We start from the raw sequence: 22,527 nt of genomic DNA, 5'->3' as shown, positions 1-22,527 counted from the left end.
GGCTGCTTTGGATAAGAAATGTGACACTGTAGATCAGCACATTCTGTCTAATGTTATGTTGGTGGCTCGTTTCGGTCATAATGCCATTTGCTGGTTTCAGAGTTATCTAACCGACCGTACTCAATACGTCAGGTTGGGTAGTACTGTCTCTGACCCTGTCACCTTGGAGAAGGGAGTTCCACAGGGCTCTATTTTGGGGCCCTTGCTCTTTTTATTATATGTAAACAATATTTGTAATCAGATGCAATTTTCTACCTATCATATGTACAGTATGCTGATGACACTATTGTGTACTCATGTGCTCCTTCTCTGGATATGGCCGTTTCCAATTTAAAATCTGATTTTATCACGCTGCAGCATGCGCTTCTTGATTCGAAACTGCTATTGAACGGTAAGAAAACCAAAGCAATGCTTTTTGCTCCCAAGTCAGCGTCCACTTTCCTCTCCATTGACACCCTTGATGGCGTCTCTGTTGAGTTTGTCGATACATACAAATATCTGGGTTTTTGGTTGGACAGTAATCTGAACTTTAAACACCATATTGAAGTTCTAACTAAGACATTGAAATTCACTCTTGGCTTCCTTTACAGACTTAAATGTTGTTTTTCAACTTCTTCCCGTAAAAGGTTGGTCTCTGGCTTATTCCTGTCCGAGCTGGACTACGGTGATACCATTGATAGATTTGCCTGTCCCACTGTTTTGGCCAAACTTGACCCACTCTACCATGCTGCACTGCAATATATATCAAATGCACCCTATAGGACTCATCATTGCACACTGTATAGCCTAACTTGATGGTCCTCACTTTAGTATGCGTAGGATGCAGCATTGGTTTTTATTAATGTATAAAGCCATTTTAGGTAAGCTTCCACTGTATATATGTGCCAGATTTGCTCCAGTTTGCGACTCTTACAACCTCAGAACCAGTGCCTGGATACGGTTCCAGGTACCTGCTGTGACTGAGGCTGGAAAAAGGAGTCTTTTTCATTATGGTCCTTGGTCTTGGAATGACCTTCAATCACGCCTCAAACTGATGGCACTTGTCCCTATAGCCTGTTTTAAATTGAAGTTGTCTGAAGTCCTTACCACCAGCTGCTCTTGCAGTAATAAGTAGTGTACCTTTCTTACTGGCCCAAATGTGCACAATGTAGTGACTGCTTTTCGTCTTCTGTTTACTTGTGTTCTCTGTATTTTATATGTCTGTGTTATGTGTGTAACGTTGCTGCCTTCTTGGCCAGGTCAGCATTGTAAATGAGATTTTATCTCAATGCTTTTTTATCTGGTTAAATAAAGGTTAAAAAAGAAAGAAGAAAGAAATACACAAATAAAGCTGAGATTCATTGATTTTTATGCGTTCATTTTATCATCTATTGTCTTCAGTATTCCCTCCTATTAAGTAAAAGTGCCACACAATATAGAAGTGACAACTGTTAAGCTTTGAGAACTACAAATTGTTTCATATTATCCACCTTTATTGACAAAAACAGCTAAGCCTGCTGAGATCTAACCTCCATGTCTTTATCGTGAATATCATTAATTTGATGTTACATGTGATGTCAAAACGCGACCTAACCAACTTAAAAGAAAGGTTTTCCACAGCACAGCTACATGTGTCTACTTTCAGACTTTTAAATGTAATGAATAAATCAGGTAAAAGTTCCAGCCAAAATCACTCAAATCCCACAGATCCACCCGGTAGGTGAAAAATGTAAATGTCCAAAAAAGCAGAAAGCTCCATCCGCTACGAGCATGTATGTGGGATCAGGATTCTTTACACCGGCGAGCTGATTAGTTAGCCTTCCAATTTATACAATTATACTAAAGAAAGGGTATAAGGGGGGCCTCACCTCCTTATCTGAAGCGCAAATGCGGCACAATAAGTGTAAGCGCGCCAGTTTCTCCGCCGCTTCGAGGTTTCGGTGCTCGCAGTCCACTAGCACCCCCGCTCGCACCCCCGCTCGCGACACACAGGGCCTCACCACATGACTTTGGGCAGGCTACCCTGTAGGTAGATCACTGGCGCGTTTCTACTACAGCGCGGAGCACGGTTTAAGAGGGCTGTGACGTCAGCGGCCCGTCTTTGGTTGCGTATCCACTTGGCCTAGTACCGGCCGGCGGGTCCTAATTCACAGTTTTTCTGGCCTCATAAAATCGTGGGTCTAGGGCCAGAGACAACAAGGCTGAGTCGGGCTGAGTATGCTAAACTAGAGAGGGAATCGCTGGCAAGGGGGCTACAACTACAACAAGATGGACATATTTGACCGTGATTTAATTGTAATACACGTTTCAAAATGATGCCGAAGTAACAACAAAGCTTAAATTATTGCCTATTGACTTGGTCATTTTAAAAGTAGCTCCCAAGCTGAAAAAGTGTGGGCACCCCTGCTTTAAACCATCACTACTCAACATTACACCTTGTGCAGCTTTGCTAAGATATGTTACAACATACTGTACGCTGAATCATTTTACGGTTCACACATAATACACTTTGATATAACATGCAATAACAGCACAAAACATGTAGATAATATACTGTCATTGTAGGCTGATTTACTGTACATTAAACCCCTTCTGTAACTATTGAAAATTATAATCCACACAGTGTTTATTCTAGCACACAATTAATTTTACTCTTGCAATATGTATATCAACTCTGTACATAAAGTTCATACAATCATTAAATATGCTGTTCTACTATTTTATTTATGTTGTTGATAATTGGTTCTTTTAATGGGAATTTCAAAGCATATTAACAACTATTTTTTTACATGTGTGTGTCGATAGTAGTCCTGTCAATTCACTTATTTGTTCAGCGTTGTTTCCCTTGTTCTTCATCTTCATTCATATTGTTTATAAATGTGTTATCTATTCATTTCAACATGTAGACAACTGCCCGGCCTAAGACCTAAAGAGACCTGTAGAAATGTACGAAATACAATATTTATGATATATATCTTCTGCTTTGACAATAACAAGGATAATATGAGCAGAACAGGGAAATACAAGACGTTGATGTTTTCAAAGGAAGAAGAAAGAGAGACTGAGAGGAGGATAGATTTGAAGTAAAGGATGTGTGGTTAGGGCACGATAATCTGCAGCCATGTGGAAAAGGCCAATGAGTTCACAGTCCTTACAAACAAAGACACCGCCTCATAATGTAGTTTATAAGAGGAAATTACAAAGGAAATCAACACTTCACATCTGGAGAACAAAAACTCCAGAAACACATGGTCTGAGTGTTTTTGGGAGGGAGGAAGAAAAGACCAAATAAATCTGTTCCTCCTTCCAGCTCACTCTGGGCTCGGGGCCAAGAGAGGGGAGGAAGGAAGGGGGACGAGAGGAGGAGGAGGGGGGGTGAGGAAGGAAAAGCAGGAGAGCGCAGGCAGGATCTGTGGGGATTGCAGGGGTGCATGGAACAGATGCAGAATCATTTAACTCTTCCTCTGCCAAACGTGGTCACGCTCACTGCTCTGCATCAGAAACGCAGATCAGAGCTTTGTTCCTAAACCAAGAGAAACCACTGCTCTTCATTAGGTCGCTACTGTCAGTAGGTCATCTGTGTACTGCATATCAGTAGCGTAGGCAGAAATGTACTTTAGTGCGGGCCTGTATAAAATAGGGTGGGCCAGCTTTTTCCAGGGGAAAAAATGACTTTAAAGTAGGCCTGGCCTATAATAATAATATACAATAATGCCCATTGCCAAGCATCGTTGTAGCATTTCCCTCCGAATAATGGTCGAAGACCTGACTGATGATATGAATTCATTGAAATCTCCAATATCAATGTAAGAGCTATAAAGACACAAAAATAACAAATACATTTAGGCTCCATTCGTATTAGAATCACTTTAGCATACTACCAAAAGTGAACTGTAAACAGACAGCAAAGCTACAAAACAGCATACAAACGAATTAGGACACAACCCACATTTTTATATTATAGTTAATACCAACTTTGTGCCTCTTCGGGGGGTGCTAAGCTTAAACATAAACTTTATCCTTTACTTTCTCCGTCTTTATATGTAGATTAATCTCCGCTCCTTTTCTCCGTCACGTTGTTTCCATAGCAACAACAACTTCCTGTCAACAGCGTAAACTCGCCTTCAAAATAAAAACATCTAAATAACACAGGAAGTTAACGTAAATTACATTTAAGACATATTTACAACTTCAACGAAAGTAACAAAAACAATGTAATATCCTTTTCAGTTTCACAGAACACAAATTGATTTACAATCGTTATGTAACTCTTTTATTGCACTAGGTAACAGCAACAATAGGTTGTAGCATTCAAACCTGCTCATGGACTTGCAGTGGTCCTCGCTTTTTTATGTCTCTCCGAGTTACGCAGGTGCTTCCAGTCTACATATCCATCCCTCGTAAATGCACCTTCAGCTCCTGGGCTGGAGAAATGTCTGCACATTTTACAGAAAAGCGCGTCCCTGCAGGCAGCTCTCTGCCTCTCTCACGTTATTATGGCACGCGCCGGAACCAACAACCAGTTTTTACCGTAAATGAGTTCGGTTCAGAGGATAAAACACATACAACATTAATTCAACTCGATATTTGTTCACTTGAATTTCACTTTAAATGCTTGGATATTCTCAATGGGTGAATACATTTTGTTATAATAATAATAAAAATAATAAAATTAAAAAATGTATAAATTAAAAAATAAAAAATTACACCGAAGCTTTCTCAGGGTGGGCCAATGAGTAAACTGGGTGGACCTGGGCCCACCCTGGCCCTATGGTGGCTACGCCACTGCTGCATATACAGAATGTATACATCTGTTCATATGTTCTTTGTAGTATGTTTGATTTTGATCTTTTGTGGAATTGCAGTACAAAGTTCGGCAAAATTTCCTCACTGTGTCGGAACGTATCGTATGATATCGTCATGTATTGTGTCTTATCTTATCGTATAGTATTGTATCGTATCCAGCTTGGGGAGAAACGGATTACATGTAACAAGATTAAGTAATCAGAACACAAACAATAGGTAACTGTAATCGATTACAATTACATAAAAAAATAAGATATCAGATTACTGTTACATTTAAAAAAAATGATATGACTAGCGGGATTACAGTGTTAATACATTTTGAAATAAATATTTATAGGTAGACGTACTGAATGAATTTTCTTTATGGTTTATATTTAGGCTACCTTGAATCGTCTTTATTTGAAATACATCTCAATGCACTACAGTAGGTTCACACGGTTCACAACTCATTTTTATTAAACAAAAATACAGTCCGTGCTTTTGATTAATGCATTAAGCTTAAACAGCATTTGTAAAAAAATGTAGTGGTTACATAATTTTGTGATAAGAAAAACATATATATTTTTTTATTTTCCAAGGTTGCATTGTTACATACACTAAAGAAAAAAACATCCTATTGTTTTACATTTCCTCTTGTTTTTATTTGCATTGCATTTGATATTGTGGTAATCCAAAAGAAACAGTTAGTAATCAGGTTTCCTTACTTTTATATTTTTTAACTTATATTAGGTTAATGATTGCATTTTTTGACATGTAACTAGTTATTGTAATCGATTACATTTTTAAAGTAACCCTCCCAACCCTTATCGTATTATCTAGTGTCATATCGTGTCATGTCGTTCTGTATCGTAACGATTGCAACGTATTGTATCATACCTTATGAGATCATATCATATCATAACATAGCCTATCCTATATAGTTCAGTATTGTATCGTATCGTAATGTGTCGTAACGTAAACTTAAACTCAAAACACATGAAATAACACATGGAGTATGAGCTTGATGCCGTGTTTGACTAACTCTCAATTATCAATAAGATACATCACTTTCTTACAGTATATATAATGTTAGGTCGGTGTTAGCCTTCTGTTTAACTCACTCCAAACTGCATGTGTAAAAGTCACATTTTATGTCCTTTAAGCCACAGCAATGACAGTATAAACTGCTGTCTAGCAAGCCATAGTTTATCAATTCATGTGTTGAGCTCTAATCTTTAATAAATTATGGGCTGCAGAGGTTGTTTCAGTGTTATTGAAGGACAGCTGCAGCTTTTCTGATGTCTAGAAAATACACCAGGAACGACATAAAGACAGAAAAACAGTGGTTAATATTCACACCCACCCTCAGGTAAAACAGAAATTGTAGTTTTTACATGCGTGACGCAGCGCTGCTCTCATCCCTCCACCCCCAGGAGAGACACCGTTTAGAAAATGTAGGATAGGCAGAGTCAGGTAAACATCCACAATGGCTGCACACTCATTATGTATGCATGGGTGCCTGTCTGCCTCAAACATTTGCTGCACTGTGACTGCACCTCTCAACGTTTAGCACAGTGATTTCAAAAAGACTAATCCTTTATTTTAAGGTAATATACAACCTCTTAACTATGATAAATTCAGATTTCTCATCTGTGTTGGTCAGTTCTGTAGCAATAAAGCTTTTAGTTTGTGTTTTGCACAATTTCCCAAACATTTAACCTTGAAAAACGTTTAAATCATAATCACGTTATTGAGGTAGGTTTACATAGAGGGAACTTGCTTTGGTGTATAATGGTGCATACATAAACACAGTAGGAATAAGGTTGTAAAAAAAAGAGAGGCAAATATACAACTAAAAAAATATATTTTTACTGCTATATTGTTAGAAAAAAACATTTAATATTTTTAATTAAAAGGAAATGTTTATAAGAAACGGAAATATATAAAAAATATTTGTTTAAAAAGTAATTGCAACAATACGGAGGAGGATTCGGGCCACATGAGAATAGTTTTTTGGGATGTGACAAAAATATATATATTTTTGGGAGTTTTGACTTTAATCTCAGAATTCTGAAGTGGTAGTGTTGAAAATAAATGTGCAAAATGTTTTATTTTATTTTATTTTTCTATTTTTTAAACTGCATATTCTTACATCTTATTTTTATATAAATATTTATTTTTTATTTCATTCTGAAATGGAACAACAGTCACCAAACCCAATTTCAACCGGGATGAATAAAGTATTTCTAATGATTCTGATTCTGTAGGAAGTTGAGTGTATAATCCTGTAGCCAGAAGCCATACTTTCATCAGTTTTTCTATAATCCATTCTGTAACATGGTGACTCAGTTTTTCCAACTGAGTCAGTCAACATACTCATTTCACAAATGGAAATCATTAAAATCCTTTATATTTACGGGTTGGTGTTCAGCCATTGCTGTTCTTAAGTGTTTGTAAGAAGAAGTTGCTAACGGTGACCATCCATCATCTGACAGAGGAGATCAGTATGAACATCAATCTCTCAGAGACAGGCTGGATACATATAATATACTGGGTTATGTGCTTATATGCTTGTACTGGGACACATCATTAACACCAGTTACCAGTTATTCCTGCTTGGATGCATTTCGATCACCAGTTGCTTTGAAGTTGATGATTCAAATATGATAAAGACAAAAAACATTACTATTTTGCAACAAAATCAAGGTGTGCTTTCCTCCAATGATGACACAAATGTGAAATTGTTAGTACATACTTGCCAAGAGTTTATTAAACTTTATAACATTACAGATTTTAAAAAGAAGAGCTACAAAAAGATGCTGCAGTTTTACATCTGACCATATATATCACAAAAACTTTTCAAGATGCAGTACTGCGTTACTCTGATAAGACTATCAGAGTATAACTGTAGTAATATTATTTTAGGTCTGACGAAATATAATTTAGTTGCATCTTAAATCTCATTGGGTGAGAGAAACTACATTTGGTGGAAGCAAAAAGAAGAAAAAACGGAGGAGACTGAAGTCCAATTATACAAAAAAAGAGACATTATGGAAACAGGAAGTCAACTATGCCTGTAATTAGCATATCCGGCTAATGCTAGCCTTTAGCTAACATCAGGTTTTTGTGGTTCTAATAAAGAAATACAAACTGTAGATCTACTAAAACATGTGCAAATGCAGTTTTCTATTAACATGTGAAAAAAATCTAGTTGCGAAACTTTAGTCTTCTACATTGTTGAATAAAAGGGCATGTGTTTCCACTTATTCAGTAGCTGCCTGTGAAATTAAATACATTAGCAAGATGAAATAGCATACAACTTCATTAAAAAACCTGAATGCTCCCCTTTCTCTGATTACAACTTCAAACACCATGAAAAAATTCTAAAGATTGATTAAAAGCTTTTTATATGAACGTTTTCTCAACAATAACACACTCCTCTTGGTGGTTAGAATCCGGTTTATTTGTCTTTTTTGATCAAATAGTAAAACAGATTTCCATAATTTATAGGCACCCGTTTATGATTGTGTTATGCTCTAAAATGACCGTGTAATCATATCTAGCAAATACTTTCCCCAATGCAGCCTTTTAGATCTGCCACAGCTTATAAACAGAGACTTTAAATCAAAAGACAATTGCAAGTCTTTGAGGAGTCTCTGAGAGATGTGATTATGATAAAACAGAGTTAGAAATGCATACAAATATAAAATCATGGCAGAATATTGAAAAAAATGGGGGATAAAAGATGAGCCTCTAAAAGTCTTGCAGACGTCTGAGAGTAGGCTACTACAGATATGACAGCAGCCAATGGGGATGTTTGGCATTTCTAAATACAATTTGACATTGGTTAATTTATTTACTCTGCAAACATGGCCGTATAACTTTTAAACTTATTATTGCACTTTATACAGCATCTGTTGACGAATCCACATTTTTAGTCCACTTAAATCTTACTTTGCTTGATTAGATCATTTAGACCAGGGGTCTAAATATACGTCGATCGCAATATTTTTTTTTTAAAAGGTAGCCTATCATCCATCCTTACTATGGCATTTGGTAGATCATTTGGGCTTGGTCATTTTAAAAGTAGCTCCCAAGCTGAAAAAGTGTAGGCACCCCTGATTTAGACATTGACTACTCAATGGATTGCCATAATTCAAAAGTATGCTTCAGGAAGACTTAAACTGTATTTATATTCACTAACAAAATGGGAGTAGCATTCTAGATACATTACATGTCATTTGTTAGACGCTTTTATCCAAAGCGACTTACATACATTCAGTATGTGGACAATCCCCACAGGAGCAATTTTTGTGTCTTGCCCAGGGACACAACGACATGCTGACTGCAGTGGGACACGAACTTGCTACCCCCTGATTTGAAGTCCAGCACTCTATCCACTGAGCCACAGCCGCCCTAAAGATACCAGGCTTGGGGAATAACGGATTACATGTAATGGGATTACGTATTCAGGATACAAAAAGGGCAACTTTTACAGTTACATTAAAAAAACCTTGTAGTCTGATTGCCGAATAAGTAGCAGGATTACAATGTTACAATTCATTTTAAAATAACGATCAATATAATACAGGTAGACGTATTGCCTGAATTCTCTTTTTGATTTTCATTTAGGCTACTTTGATTCTTCTTCATTTGAAATATGTTCACTTTTAATTCATGTATTAAACTCAAACAGCATTTGTAAACTATACAATGATGCCCTTTTGTATACCAAATGTCTTAGTTTCTATTTCTCTAAGGTTACATTGTTCTTTTCTTTTACATATTACACTTCAGTAAAAAAACATCTTATTTATATTTCCTCTTTTTAATTGGCATTGCATTTGATATTGAGCTAATCCAAAATGTGATGCTTACATTAGGTTACTGGATATATATTTTTTAAATAAGAAACACAGTTTTTAAGTAAACCTTCCAACCCTGGTAGATACTGTGCAGTGCAGTAACGCTTGATTCACAATATAATAAAACAAATAAAAAACAACACTAAAACCCTCTATCATACACATTTTAGATTCCAATAAGAAGATTAGAACCTTATACAATAAGTGATGGGAGTAAATACGTTTTCCCAAAAGTTAAATGTGCAGTAAAAGGCAAGAAACAACAGCTTTGCATGCCAGAACATGTTGTGTTATTTATATCGCTCAGAGGCATGTATTTAAAAAACAATTCAACTTCACCAACTGGTTTACCCAGAATCCATTCCTTGTGATCATCCACAACTGTCAATGTTAATGTGTTTCATGTGCTGTTTGAATCCATTTTTATGAGGCCACATTTTATTAAGCTAAGTGTTGCCTGGCGGTGGATGGTGATGTATTTCTAATTTAGTAGCGGCCATTAATGATGCAGTTCATATTCTGTGAGCATGTTCACCACTATAAGTTCTTCTCCCATATAAGGAGTTGCTGACCTCACTGTAACACACAGGTCGCAAGGCTCAACAACACACACACTGCAACAGTTTCAAGACATCTACAAAGTACACACACCCAGTACAGTGGTGGAATATAACAAAGAACCTTTTGGGGCGGGGTTCCCTTTCCTGTAGTGTTTTACAGGTTTGTGTGCATGTAAATGGTCTGCAAAGGCTAAAATCCAAAAGTTCCCTCCAGAGGTAGTTTCTATCTCACACAGCCCCCCCCCCCCCCCCCCTGCCTGAAACGCCTCCATTGGACTCCTTTGTTTACTTCCTGAACATAGTGACATCACTACGCAACAACTGTACTTATATTGGCTAGCGCTCCAACACATTGTACGTGATAGGCTAAAGGTAGGGACACACCAAGCTGACACCAAATAACTGACACAGACGGACCCGACTGTTGTGTCGCCTCGCGTCTCCTGCGTCTTGGCCATGTTTCGCACTGGAACACACCGCAAAGACCTATGAAGCTCAGCGCAAGTTCAATCAGGAAGACCAAGCTCTTCATTCAGATTACACATCACCACATTACACTCTCCTTACTCATTAAGTGATCGGGGGCGTCACTCCCCAGCTAACCAATCTCTCCTCTCTCCTTACTCATTAAGTGATCGGGGGCGTCACTCCCCAGCTAACCAATCTCTCCTCTCTCCATTCTCACAAGCCTATCATAGCTCCCGCTAATCCCTTTTATATCTGCTCTTCCCTCTGCCAGCTGTCATTTCAGGTGACAAAGACGCAACCCTCCTCCACCCCTTTCGCCTCCTGTCTCCTTCAGGACCAAGCTAAACCTTCTCCCTGCAGTCCGTTCCCACCTACTTATCACCACCACCAGTGTCTAGACCCCGGGGGGTTTCATCGGAGCGGTTCTTCCCCCTCCTGAATGATTATCCTGCAAACTGGGGCCTAATCGCCAAACACCATTTTATTCTCCTGTTATAATTGTGGCAATCATTATTCATTCCTTTTATGTGTCCCGGTAATAAATATGTATTCCATACATCAACGTCTCTCCTGATTGAACAGCCGACGGCCAAGTTGCACGTACAAACTGCGCATGCGTGAGTGGCAATAACTCTCCTTGCCAGCAGGCAGCGGTAGTGTGTATTCATCATTCAAAAGAGGCAACAACCGGAAGACAGACTGCGTGATAACCGAGAGAAGAAGAACAGACTGCGTGATATAAACAAACAACAAATAGCGTTCCATTTTCACTCTACAACGAGAAGCTCATGGGGCTTTCCCGAACCTGTGTCGAGAGCTGGAGTTAAATGAAATCTCAGATTTGCCTTCTTAATAGTTTGTTTGGGTCCCTCACTTCCGTTTCGCTTCTCATGCACTGATTCGCTAGCTGAACAGCCAATCAGAGTGATTTATTTGACCAACAGCCTTTGGCCGATTGCCTACCGACTCGACATGTAGAATCGGTAGGTTTTCGGCCAAAAAGGTGTCGGCACGGCCGAAAAGACACGACGGTGCGGGACACACCAATCTGAGTAGGGTGACAGGACGCTCATCGTCGGCCTGACATCCATCGACGGCCAAAATCAGCTTGGTGTGTCCGGGGCTTAAGGGGCGGGACATCTGTTAGGGGTTGACAAATTACAATCGGTCAGCTGTACTTGTCTTGATATAATTGTACTATTTTTATTCAACGATTTTAACACTAATATATACAGTCAAGGTACAAGAAAACAAAGTTGGTTGAATCAGTTACACAGAAACATAACTTAAAAAAAAGATCTCCCATGAGTTATGCCTTTACAGCGTTTTTGTTCAAAGACTTTAAAACTTATGGTGAAATAACTACAAACTGTATGATAATGTTTTGAAACATAAAAAAAGATAAACATTCATTCAAGTCTCAAGGTTAGAACTGACAAGGTTACGTACAGGGAATGAAATAATAGTTACCTCAAAAAACCTGAATAATCCTAGAACATTTTGGAAAACCATTAAATCGATATCCACCGGTGAAATCCGTAATGAGCTCCTTGCCTTAACACAGCATCTGGCTCTATATCGGACAGGGCTACTATGTTAAATTGTTTTAATGAGCATTTTGTGTCCTGTGGCTCTCTGTTTGATTCTGTTTCTAACTCTGCTTCTGTGAACACCACAGTCTGTGACTCTGAACAATGTGGTTTGGAAAACCCCTTCAGTTTTTCTCCTTTTACTATTGATGTTGTTCATGAAGCCTTAACCAAGTTAGATCCTAAGAAACCGGCTGGTCCGGACAACGTATAACCTTTTTTTTTAAAGATAGCTGCAGATTTTATTGCACCACCTCTTACTACTCTTTTGAACCTCTCCCTCAGCACGAACACAATTCCAAAAGTATGGAAGTCAGCTTATGTCCTGCCTTTACTAAAAGGAGGGGAGGCCACTTTATTAAATAATTATAGGCCCATCTCTAAATTGTCAGTTCTGGCTAAGGTTCTTGAAATCCTAGTGAGTGAACAGGTAAAGGAGTTTTTATGTAAAAAGGACATCCTGTCTAAACATCAGTCAGGCTTCAGAAAGCAACATAGCACCATCACTGCGACAATGAAAGTGGTGAATGATATTGCGGGTATCTTAGACAATAAGCAGAGTTGTGCAGCTCTGTTTATTGATCTTTCCAAAGCGTTCGATACCGTCGATCATCATATCTTGAAGCAGAGGCTGGCCAGTATTGGCATATCCAGCCATGCAGTGGGGTGGTTTGTGAACTACCTCTCTGAAAGGTCCCAATGTGTTCAATTTGATGGGCTCACTTCTGAGTGGTTAAACATTACAAATGGTGTTCCACAAGGTTCTGTTTTAGGTCCACTTTTATTCTCCATCCATATCAACAGCTTAGGTCAAAATGTGGATGGAGCAACTTTACATTTTTATGCGGACGATACCGTGAAGTATTTTGTAGGTCCCTCCATTAAGAAGGCTGTTGTTATATTGCTGGCTGTTTTATATGAATGCACCTGCCCCAGCGACGTGCAGTCAGTGGAGGCAGGGGAGGCAGAGCCTCACCTGTCATACTCCAATGTAACGGAAAAACAATTAAAGAAAAACGAAATAATAATAATAATAAAATGTCTCCACTGATCTTGTGTAAATGTGATTTCTGTATGATTCCAATCGCATTTTATAGTCAAAATCAGCAAATTTGCCGAGCTCCGCTACGGGAGCGATGAGAAGTGAGGCAGGGACGAGCACTGCCTCACGTAAGCCCACAGTAACTTGCTGGAGCGCGGGCACTAATTTAGCGCGGCCACTTATTTTGTGAGCGCGCTCAAGCCAGTTACTGCGGGGTGAGGTGAGGCACAGATGAGCCCTGCCTCACTTCAGAATGCGTCACCCCACAGAAACTGGCTGGAAAGCGGGCCCTAAGCGCATGCCTGTTCCCATCTCACTGTAGGTCACCAATGTAATGTTTGTAGATCCCTTTATTACATTTATCCTCGCCATCCATAGTCTCTAAATAACTTATTTCACGTATATATGATATTTAGGCTCGCTGGTCTCATCGTACAACGGCAATGAAAAAAGCACCAGGAGAGGCAGCCATAACCTCTGCCGCACTGAAGGGGGCGGGGCGCACGTGAGCCCACAGGTTCTTGTTGCTACTGTTATTCTACCGCAAACAACAAACTAGACTTTTGAAACTACAGGAAGATAAGGAGGACTTTTACAAAACAGTAATAGAGATTGTTGTCCAGAAGGATAGCATGGACTTATATTCATCTTCAAGTCAAGGTAAGACCACAACTGTAATGAAAATGGGATCTTACTTAGAAAGAACAATCCAATATTTAGATTTTGGGTATCCTTTTGTTGATCGGTCTGTTTAAAATTAATCATAGCATCAGACTAAAAAAGCTTTTGAAAATAACAGAATATTTCGATTAAGGTCAAAATAGGCTATAATATTTGTAAATCTGACTCTGAAAGAGTCAGTGCCTCACCAGCCATGAACCTCACCGCACGTCACTGACCTGCCCATTACCTGTACAAGTTAGATGCAGCCTATCACAGTGCACTGAGATTTGTTACTAATTGTAAAGCACTTACTCATCACTGTACCCTGTATGCCAGGGCAGGTTTGCCTTCACTGACGGGCCGTCTCCACGGCAGCGTTAAAAAAATCTTGGAGGTGGGCGTATCTGAAGCTTGGGGATTTTTTTGCGATCAACCAATCGCATGAATCTCCCGCCCACGACATACGAAGCCAAAAAGCCCGAAGTAAACTGGATATAAACTCCCCAAAACAGGCGAAAACATACCACTGTCTCTGCCACCTCCCTCCATGCCTGGCTCCTCCGGTTTATATCCCGGTAGGTCTGGTCATAAAGCACCGGGTGATTGATTCGCTACCGCTAATTTCTCCTCCATTTTTTGGAATATGAGGAAATGATCTGCGGGATATCTCTCCCAGCATACACGCCGTTTGATTGGCTAGAGCTTGAACTGTCAGATTTGCATACACGGGATTTGATTGGCTGACGCTTCCTCCTCAGCTTCAAAAGTTGAACATTGTTCAACTTTGGATCTTGAAAATCCTGAGAATCTCCGCTCGCCTGCCCACAATGCATTTCGGCGAAAGCGAAAAAAAGTGACGTCACCCCATTCAAAGTGAATGGGCAGAAGCGTTTCAAGATTTTTTAACGCTGCCGTGGAGACGGCCCGTTACTGTCCGGAGGCTCAGTCATTGGTACATGTTCAATATATAATGCCATGTTGGGTAAACTCCCATCTTATATCTGCTCTCTGATCACACAGAGAGTTGCAGGTAGCTATTGCCTGAGATCACATGATGTGGTCTTGTTACATGTGCCAAGTGCAAGGACTGACTTAGGTACGAAAGCTTTTATGTGCGCAGTTCCTCTTGCTTGGAACAGTCTGCAAAAATATTTGAAAGTGAGCAATTTGGTTCCACTGCATGTTTTTAAAGCTTGGATAGGTGAAATGCTCTTTGATAATGTTGGTACTTGTAAATGTCGATAGGTATGTAAATGTAGCCCTGTAAATATGATGTATGATGTCCTTTATTGTTTTATGGTGTTTTATGTTTCATGTGAACCTACTTTCTGCAGGTCTCCCTTGAAAAAGAGATCAATGATCTCAATGGGACCTACCTGGTTAAATAAAGGTTTGAAATGAAATGAAATGAACCCAGTCTTGACAAACATCGTGTTATGATGATGATTGGTAATACAGATCGAATAACTCTAATAATAAACAGCCATTAGCCGCGTTCACACCGGAGTACTTTTCACCGTACTTTTCGCGTTTAGTTCCGTTAGTACCCCTTATGTCGCGTTCACACCAAAAAGAGCACTTAATCTCGGGAACTTTTACCCCCATTTTTAGTGCCTGCTGAGAGATCGTACTTTCCTGGGGGAAAAAAGTGCCCCAGTTCTGATTGGCTGGACGAATTGCAAACCGCGCCCCGTAAAACTCTGAAATGTTTTGTCGAGCCGCCATTTTATTTGCTCGCTACATAAACCCAGCGCACCAACGGAGAGTAGTTTGTTTTAATCTGCACAATAATGGTCTCAGATGTACTTTTATTTGCTCAGTAGATCGAGCTAGCCATGCTAGGCTGAACTGGCTAACACCGGCCCCAAGCTGGCTAATAACATCTAGCTAGCTAGATATTCTCGGCCGCTATGAAAACGTTTTGACTTGTGAATAACTGTGCAGTGTTTCTGTAATTTGCTTCACTAACTCATGGCACTAATCGTGTGTTTCAGGCGAGGCTGGACAACTCTCAGGATTGGAAACAAGCGAGCTTTCCCTTCCAGATCATAGCGCTTGCTCGTCCCCCTTACCAGCAACCAAACACAAAGGTACACACACTGTAACTTGGTCTTGAAAGAACGTTACGCATCGAACTGATGTTCACAATCACGTTTATTTCCTTCTTGGTACAATTATGAAACAGCGTGAAAACGTATTCGCCGACCGGCGTTTACAAATTTTCGCGCCGTTTTACTCTCTCACAAACATTGTAAACATCCGGGCTAGAGGTCACATGACTTCCGGTAAGAAAACTTGCCTCAACAACATTAAACAAAGTTCAAGCATACATGAAGCACTCTTCAAAAATACAAAACAATAAATAAGGGCACTTTGAGCGGCAGCTACACACACACACACACACACACACACACACACACACACACACACACACACACACACACACACACTCAGTGTGTGTATATATATATATATATATATATATATATATATAAATATATATTTTATGCTATTTGATCCTATATTATCTTCTACTATACACCTGCATTGTCTACACTGTCTTGTCCCGGCCTGCACCCTGTCCAATGTTGACTAGTAAACACATTCCTAGTATGTTGTAAAACTACATGGCGACTAAACAGATCTTGTATCTTGCTTATTTTCCCTCTTAGGAAAGCGGGCACGGGATGTGAATTTCTTTGACACCGTCGAGGCGTTGGAGGACCGGCATGCCGTGGTGAAAGAGTCGATGCACGGGGATCAGATGGTGCTGTTAACCAAGGCCCAGGAAACGGAGGACAAGATGCTCACGATGATGGAGCGCCAGGCTGAAGTGTTGAAGCGGCAGATGGAGCGCCAGGAGCGCCAGGATGAAGTGTGGGCGCAGCGCCAGGAGCGCCAGGATGAAGTGTCGGCGCAGCGCGAGCGGCGCCAGGATGAGCGACAAACCACTTTTCAGAATGGGTTTCTGGAAGTGCTTTCCCAGCTAGTGAAAGCCAACAGGTCTTCCTCCCTATAGTTGCCACTGTTAACAATGTCTGCTGCTGAGCCTATCCCTACACCTGGGACAGTTCATTTTGTATTGTTTTTATTAATACTGACACACAACTTTGCACTAAGGTGTGTATGCTGCTGAGCCTACATGTATCCCTACACCTGGGACAGTTTATTTTATATTATTGTTATTACTGTTATTATATAGTCTTGATACAACTGACACTTTATTTGATATTGATAATGTTAACTTACATGTACAACTTCTATTTTATTTACATACAAAATGTGAACTTCTATTTACTGTTATGTCTTGAGTGTGCAATAAAGAGAACCTACATGGCGATTAAACAGATCCTGTATCTTGCTTATTTCTCCTGACACTTTATCTTTAGTGACCTGTGTAGCATCCTATACATCACATGTAAGTGATTATTCTGATACCATCATGTTTCATCGGTTATAAACTGGCGAAGCTTTATTTGTCATTTATTCATCATCAATGTTGCAACCTTGTGGGGGAATGGCAGGGGGCACATACACAAATATGATAATTTATATAATTTAAAATATTATTTGACCTAAAACTAAATGTTTTTATGATTGTCCTCTGAGGAGGACATGGGGATTTGCAAACTTTTAATTCCCCCCCAATTTTACACAACACAAAATGGAGTCCACTATGGGCCGAAACTAACATGTAGGTTTCCATAGTGTTTATGGCAGACGGATGCAGTGGGTCTCAGGAAGATATATATATAATAAAGGTGGGTTTGCTGCTGAGCCATATTTACTGTGCATACAACACACCTGGCACAGTTTATTGTTATTATATTGCCACACTGTACACTATTGTAATGTTGCCTGTCTTGACTGGAAAATAAAAGAGAGAAACAAAAGCACTGTACAAAAGATCAGCTTTATTGTCAAAATGTTTACAATGTACAATTTACACGCTGTTCAGATGCCTCATAAGGGCTGTGCGCGTGTCTTGCCCCCCAGCCTCGGCAATGGCTGGCGCTGGCCCATCAAGCTGGGTCGCCGGTAAGGCAGTCCATTCGTCCCTGTACTCATCATCATTACTTTCACAAAGGTTATGTAATATGCAACATGCTGCCACCTGGATTTTGATCTTGTCCATCTTGCAGTCGTTTCTTTTCATCAAGCACCGCCACCTGCCCTTCAGTCTGCCAAAAGCGTTCTCCACCACCACTTGTGCTCGGCTTGTTTTGTTATTGTACGCAAGTTGCTCAGGCTGCATTAACTCAGTTACAAAGCTGTATAACATTAGCACAAACAGCACAACTTCAGTCGACTCCATCTCCATCATGTCTGAGGTCGGAAGGTAAACAACAGACGCCTAATGTACAGCGAGTGGGTGGGCGTCGCAGTATACGCGGGAAGTTTTTCTTCTTCTTCTTCTCTTGTTTTTGTAGCGGATTGCAAACAACTTTAAGGTGCATACCGCCACCTACTGTACTCGCCGTGAAGTGGTTTGTGGCCTGGCAGTAAACCCAAAGCAGAAGAAGAAGAAGTGACGTCAGCGGCTCATTTGCGTAATCTTCCCTCAGGGAAAAGTACTCCGGTGTGAACGCGATTGGTACTTAGTGCCCTGGGCTAAAAAGTGCCAGGGCACTGTTCCGGCACTCAGTGCCCCGGCACTTTTTAGCCCAGGGCACTAAGTACCAATCGCGTTCACACCGGAGTATTTTGCAGTACTTAGTAAGTACTGCAAAGTACTTGGTGTGAACGCGCCTATTGTGTATGCTGAGTACTTTTATTTTTGATACTACAGTAAGTCATTTTGCTGATAATACCTTTGTACATCTAAAGCAACATTTTCCATGCATAACTTTTACTTTTAATGGCATATTTAAGACCATAGCAGGTAATATTATTTAAGAAAAATATCTATACTTACAAAATGACTTTAAAGTTGTGTTCCAATAAGTTCGGGTCTCAGTGCTTTCAACTGCAAGGATTGGGGAAAATAGGACCCAAATGCAGTAAAAAAAAGACAAAAGGTCTAGTAAAAAAAAGCGAGCTTTAATAAAAAAAGCAGATGACAAAGAAAAACAAGAAACAGCTTAAACAGCAAATCGGGGAGCACGAGAAACAGGAACAAACTTACAAACAGGAACAGGATGAGAAAGACCACGATCGAACAGGAAGCAAAAGGGAAGACAAGACTAAATACACAGAAGGGTAATCATCACAGGACAAGACACAGCTGGGGAGGGGGCGCCTGAGAAACAAGGGCAACATGTGAACACAATGAGACAATCAGACATGACAACATGATTTTAAGTAGAGATTAAAATATATCGTCTCTTCTTAATGAAGAGTTTGCACTTGTGAAAAAAGAAACTGTTTGGTTTCAAGCCAGAAGGAAGATTTATCTGACTTTGGTATAATTGACGTTATATTGCTGTTGAAGAACAAGGCTGCTCTTGTAGTCTGTGGATTTGATTTTTAATCACATGTATTTATTTATGTATACATCAATATTTAAGGCTATGAATGATAGACTTTTAATTTAGAAATCCTTTATTCATCCACAGCGGGACATTTACAGCGTTACAACAGCAGGTTAAGTGCCGATAAGAGGCAAAAATAAAATAGTTTACTGACATGTTAAATAAAAAGCAAGCACATGTTAATAAAAAAGGCCTGTTCATACATACCTTTAATACATTTTCAACGTTTAAGAAAGCAATCCTAACTTAAGGTTGCCAAACAGAGATGTTTCTGATAATGTGCAATAGCTGATGCACTTTCGGGAGATTTTCTAAAAGTTCTTGATGTTTGAATCATTACCTTGTACTTTTATATGAAATGTTTATATTCTCCCGTTATACTCTTTGGCTTGTCAATTCATTTATTAACTCTGCAGAGCAATCTGTACAAAGTTTGTTTTAACAATCATCTGCTGGAGGCTAAATCGGAGTTTAATAAGCAGGATTTTGTGACATCACAAACTATTTTGGAAACCAATCATAATCCAGCATGCAACTCACCAAGGAGCAGGATATGGAAACCCTGACGCTGACAGTGCACACACACTGAGAAGTGCCTTTGCAGTGAAATAGGAGACATCTTCAGACTATTTAAAAATGATTTGCTTCTAAAAAAAGCAGAAAAAACCACATTGGACTAATTATTGTAAACATTTCCGCTGTGGGTTGATTAAAGGATTGCTGCTTCTGATTATTGAAAGGGTATTTGTAAATCTTATCAAATTAAGGGGAGGATCTCTATAAAAAAGAAAATAAGAAAGTGTGTTTTGGTGCGGTCATAAGTATGTTGCACCTGTAAACACACACAGTGATGTCACGGTGACACGCCTCAGAGAACACCTGTACATCACAGCTCTCTGCAGCAAGGTGACAAGTTACACCTCTGGAGGTCAGCACACACGGTGGGTGTTAGTTTTCTTTTTAAGCTTTTCTTGAATGAGACTTCATTATTGCTATTGCTAAGGGTTATACTAGCTACAGTTCTGAGCATGCAAGACAATTTAGTAGTCTGTTCACTTATTAAGATCATGTGATTTAGCTGAAAGTTTCAGTAAAGTCTATCTTAAGTTGGGATTGATTGACTATTTCCGCTTTAAATTTTTTTATCACAGTAGAAGTTGAATGTCTCCTTTACTCAATCAGAACTACAATTATCACTGTTATGTACGATACATACATTATACACCATCTCAACACCTTTATAGGTTCACTTATTATTATTTTTATCCATGGATGTGTAAACATTAACCTTTTTATAATGTTGTTCACTACTTTGCGTGTCTTTAAATATAAAATGTCAGCTTACCCTTTTTTTGCCTTTTATCTGCACTGTCACTTTTGCTGCAACCCTTTACATTTCCCTGCTGTAGAACATGTAAAGGAATCCTGATTCTGATTCGAAAAAGATGTGTACCGATATGTTAATAATACACATTATGATAAATAATCCAGAGCCTCTTAAATTACACTTTTTTGGTTGTGGTTGCTGACTCTCTACACCTCCCTAAACTTTTTAGGGGAATTATATTGCCAAAAAAAAAAAGACAAAGCACACAATAAACAAAGTTGACATATTTAATTTATTGATCCAAACTTGGGACATCGTTTTATTACTGCAGCAAAGCACGAGTTAAAAAATAAAAAGCAAAATAACCAAACAGTAAATAGATACAGATCAACAAAAGAAAGATTTTTATATAGAGTATATCTATCAAATACACAAGAATAAAGGTAAGAATACACTATCATAGACCAACCTACTACACAATGTTAACATAGGATAATTTAAGTTAAAATTAGTTTGACTGATAGTCTTTTATTCATTTCCAACTTCATATAGATATTGTGAATTATTTTGGCCATTATAATCCTGTAATGAAATAGTAATGTGCTTTTAGATTTATGACACATTAATACCCCGGATATAAAGATGTATTGAACCAAATATGGCCTGGCCACAACTTCCCAGTTGTCTTCGCCTATAATGTCTCTCTGTGGACAGAAATTACAACTAGAGTTTATTTGGGTCATGGGGGGAAGATGCTGTAGGCATGTTAATTTTTATTTTGGCCTCAGAAGATGTTATTTAGTGTGCCTTTAACAGTTTTAGGGAGAAAGTGACTAGCAGGTCAAGCCCACATACTTCAGGTGAAGTTTGAAGAGGCACGTTGTAGGTCCACAACAACTTCATATGCGCATCACAGCCCAGAATGAAAACAAACGCACATTGCATCCACATTAAACATTTGAAGCCCACCAAATAAACGGAACATCCGGGAAACGAAACCCGATCTGCAAAAGACGTGGAATGTCTTGTTTCTTTTCTTCCGCCCTTCAGACCCGGTAATGATGGAGGAGTAAAAAAGCGACATGATTGGTGGATGCAGCCGGCAGAGGAGAAATGTAAACCCCTTCGTTTTGTTGCATCGGGGGGGTTCAAACTGAACGCTCCCCTCTTGTTTTTTTTTCTCCTTCTTTCCCTTCAATGACAGCAGGAGCCAGCCAGGCGGTGCGGAGGGAAGCTTCCCCCGGAACGAGAAGGATTTCCATGCGAGTCTGCGGTAAGGACAACAACAGAACAACAACACCACCACCTAGAATAAACAACACGCAATGCGAATCACCAGGAAGGGAGAGAAAAAACACACACAATACACAATGGTGTTGCCTGGGGCTGCCGCGATAGCTCTCAGACAAACCCGGGACACACTCGCTCCGGCTTCGCTTGCTTGACAGCTGCAGGGCCAATGGAAATATGCATGGAGCCAGCTGCGCCTAGCTGCAGCCAATGGAAAAATGTGAAAAGTTGAGCCTCCACTATGGTCAGGTTAGGCTGGCTGCAGCAGCCACACCGCCGCTAAACTTCCACCAAATAAAATAAGAGAAGCTGTTTGTGTTTTGGCTGCTGCAGTGGCCATTTTAGGTAAGAAGCCCCCTTAACTTTTGGATGTTTTTGTGGAGGTGTGTGTGGTGTCTAGACTGGAAAAAGTGTGCAGGACTCCGGCATCCAGACTGAATAAACTCCGCTTTATGTGGATTAAATAGATATTGCACTCCTCCTCTTTT

The sequence above is a fragment of the Trematomus bernacchii genome, unplaced genomic scaffold (genome assembly GCF_902827165.1).
Source record: "Trematomus bernacchii unplaced genomic scaffold, fTreBer1.1, whole genome shotgun sequence".
NCBI classification, from domain to species: Eukaryota; Metazoa; Chordata; class Actinopteri; order Perciformes; family Nototheniidae; genus Trematomus; species Trematomus bernacchii.
The sequence above is the reverse complement of the archived record's forward strand: the minus strand, read 5'-3'. Positions refer to the sequence as shown.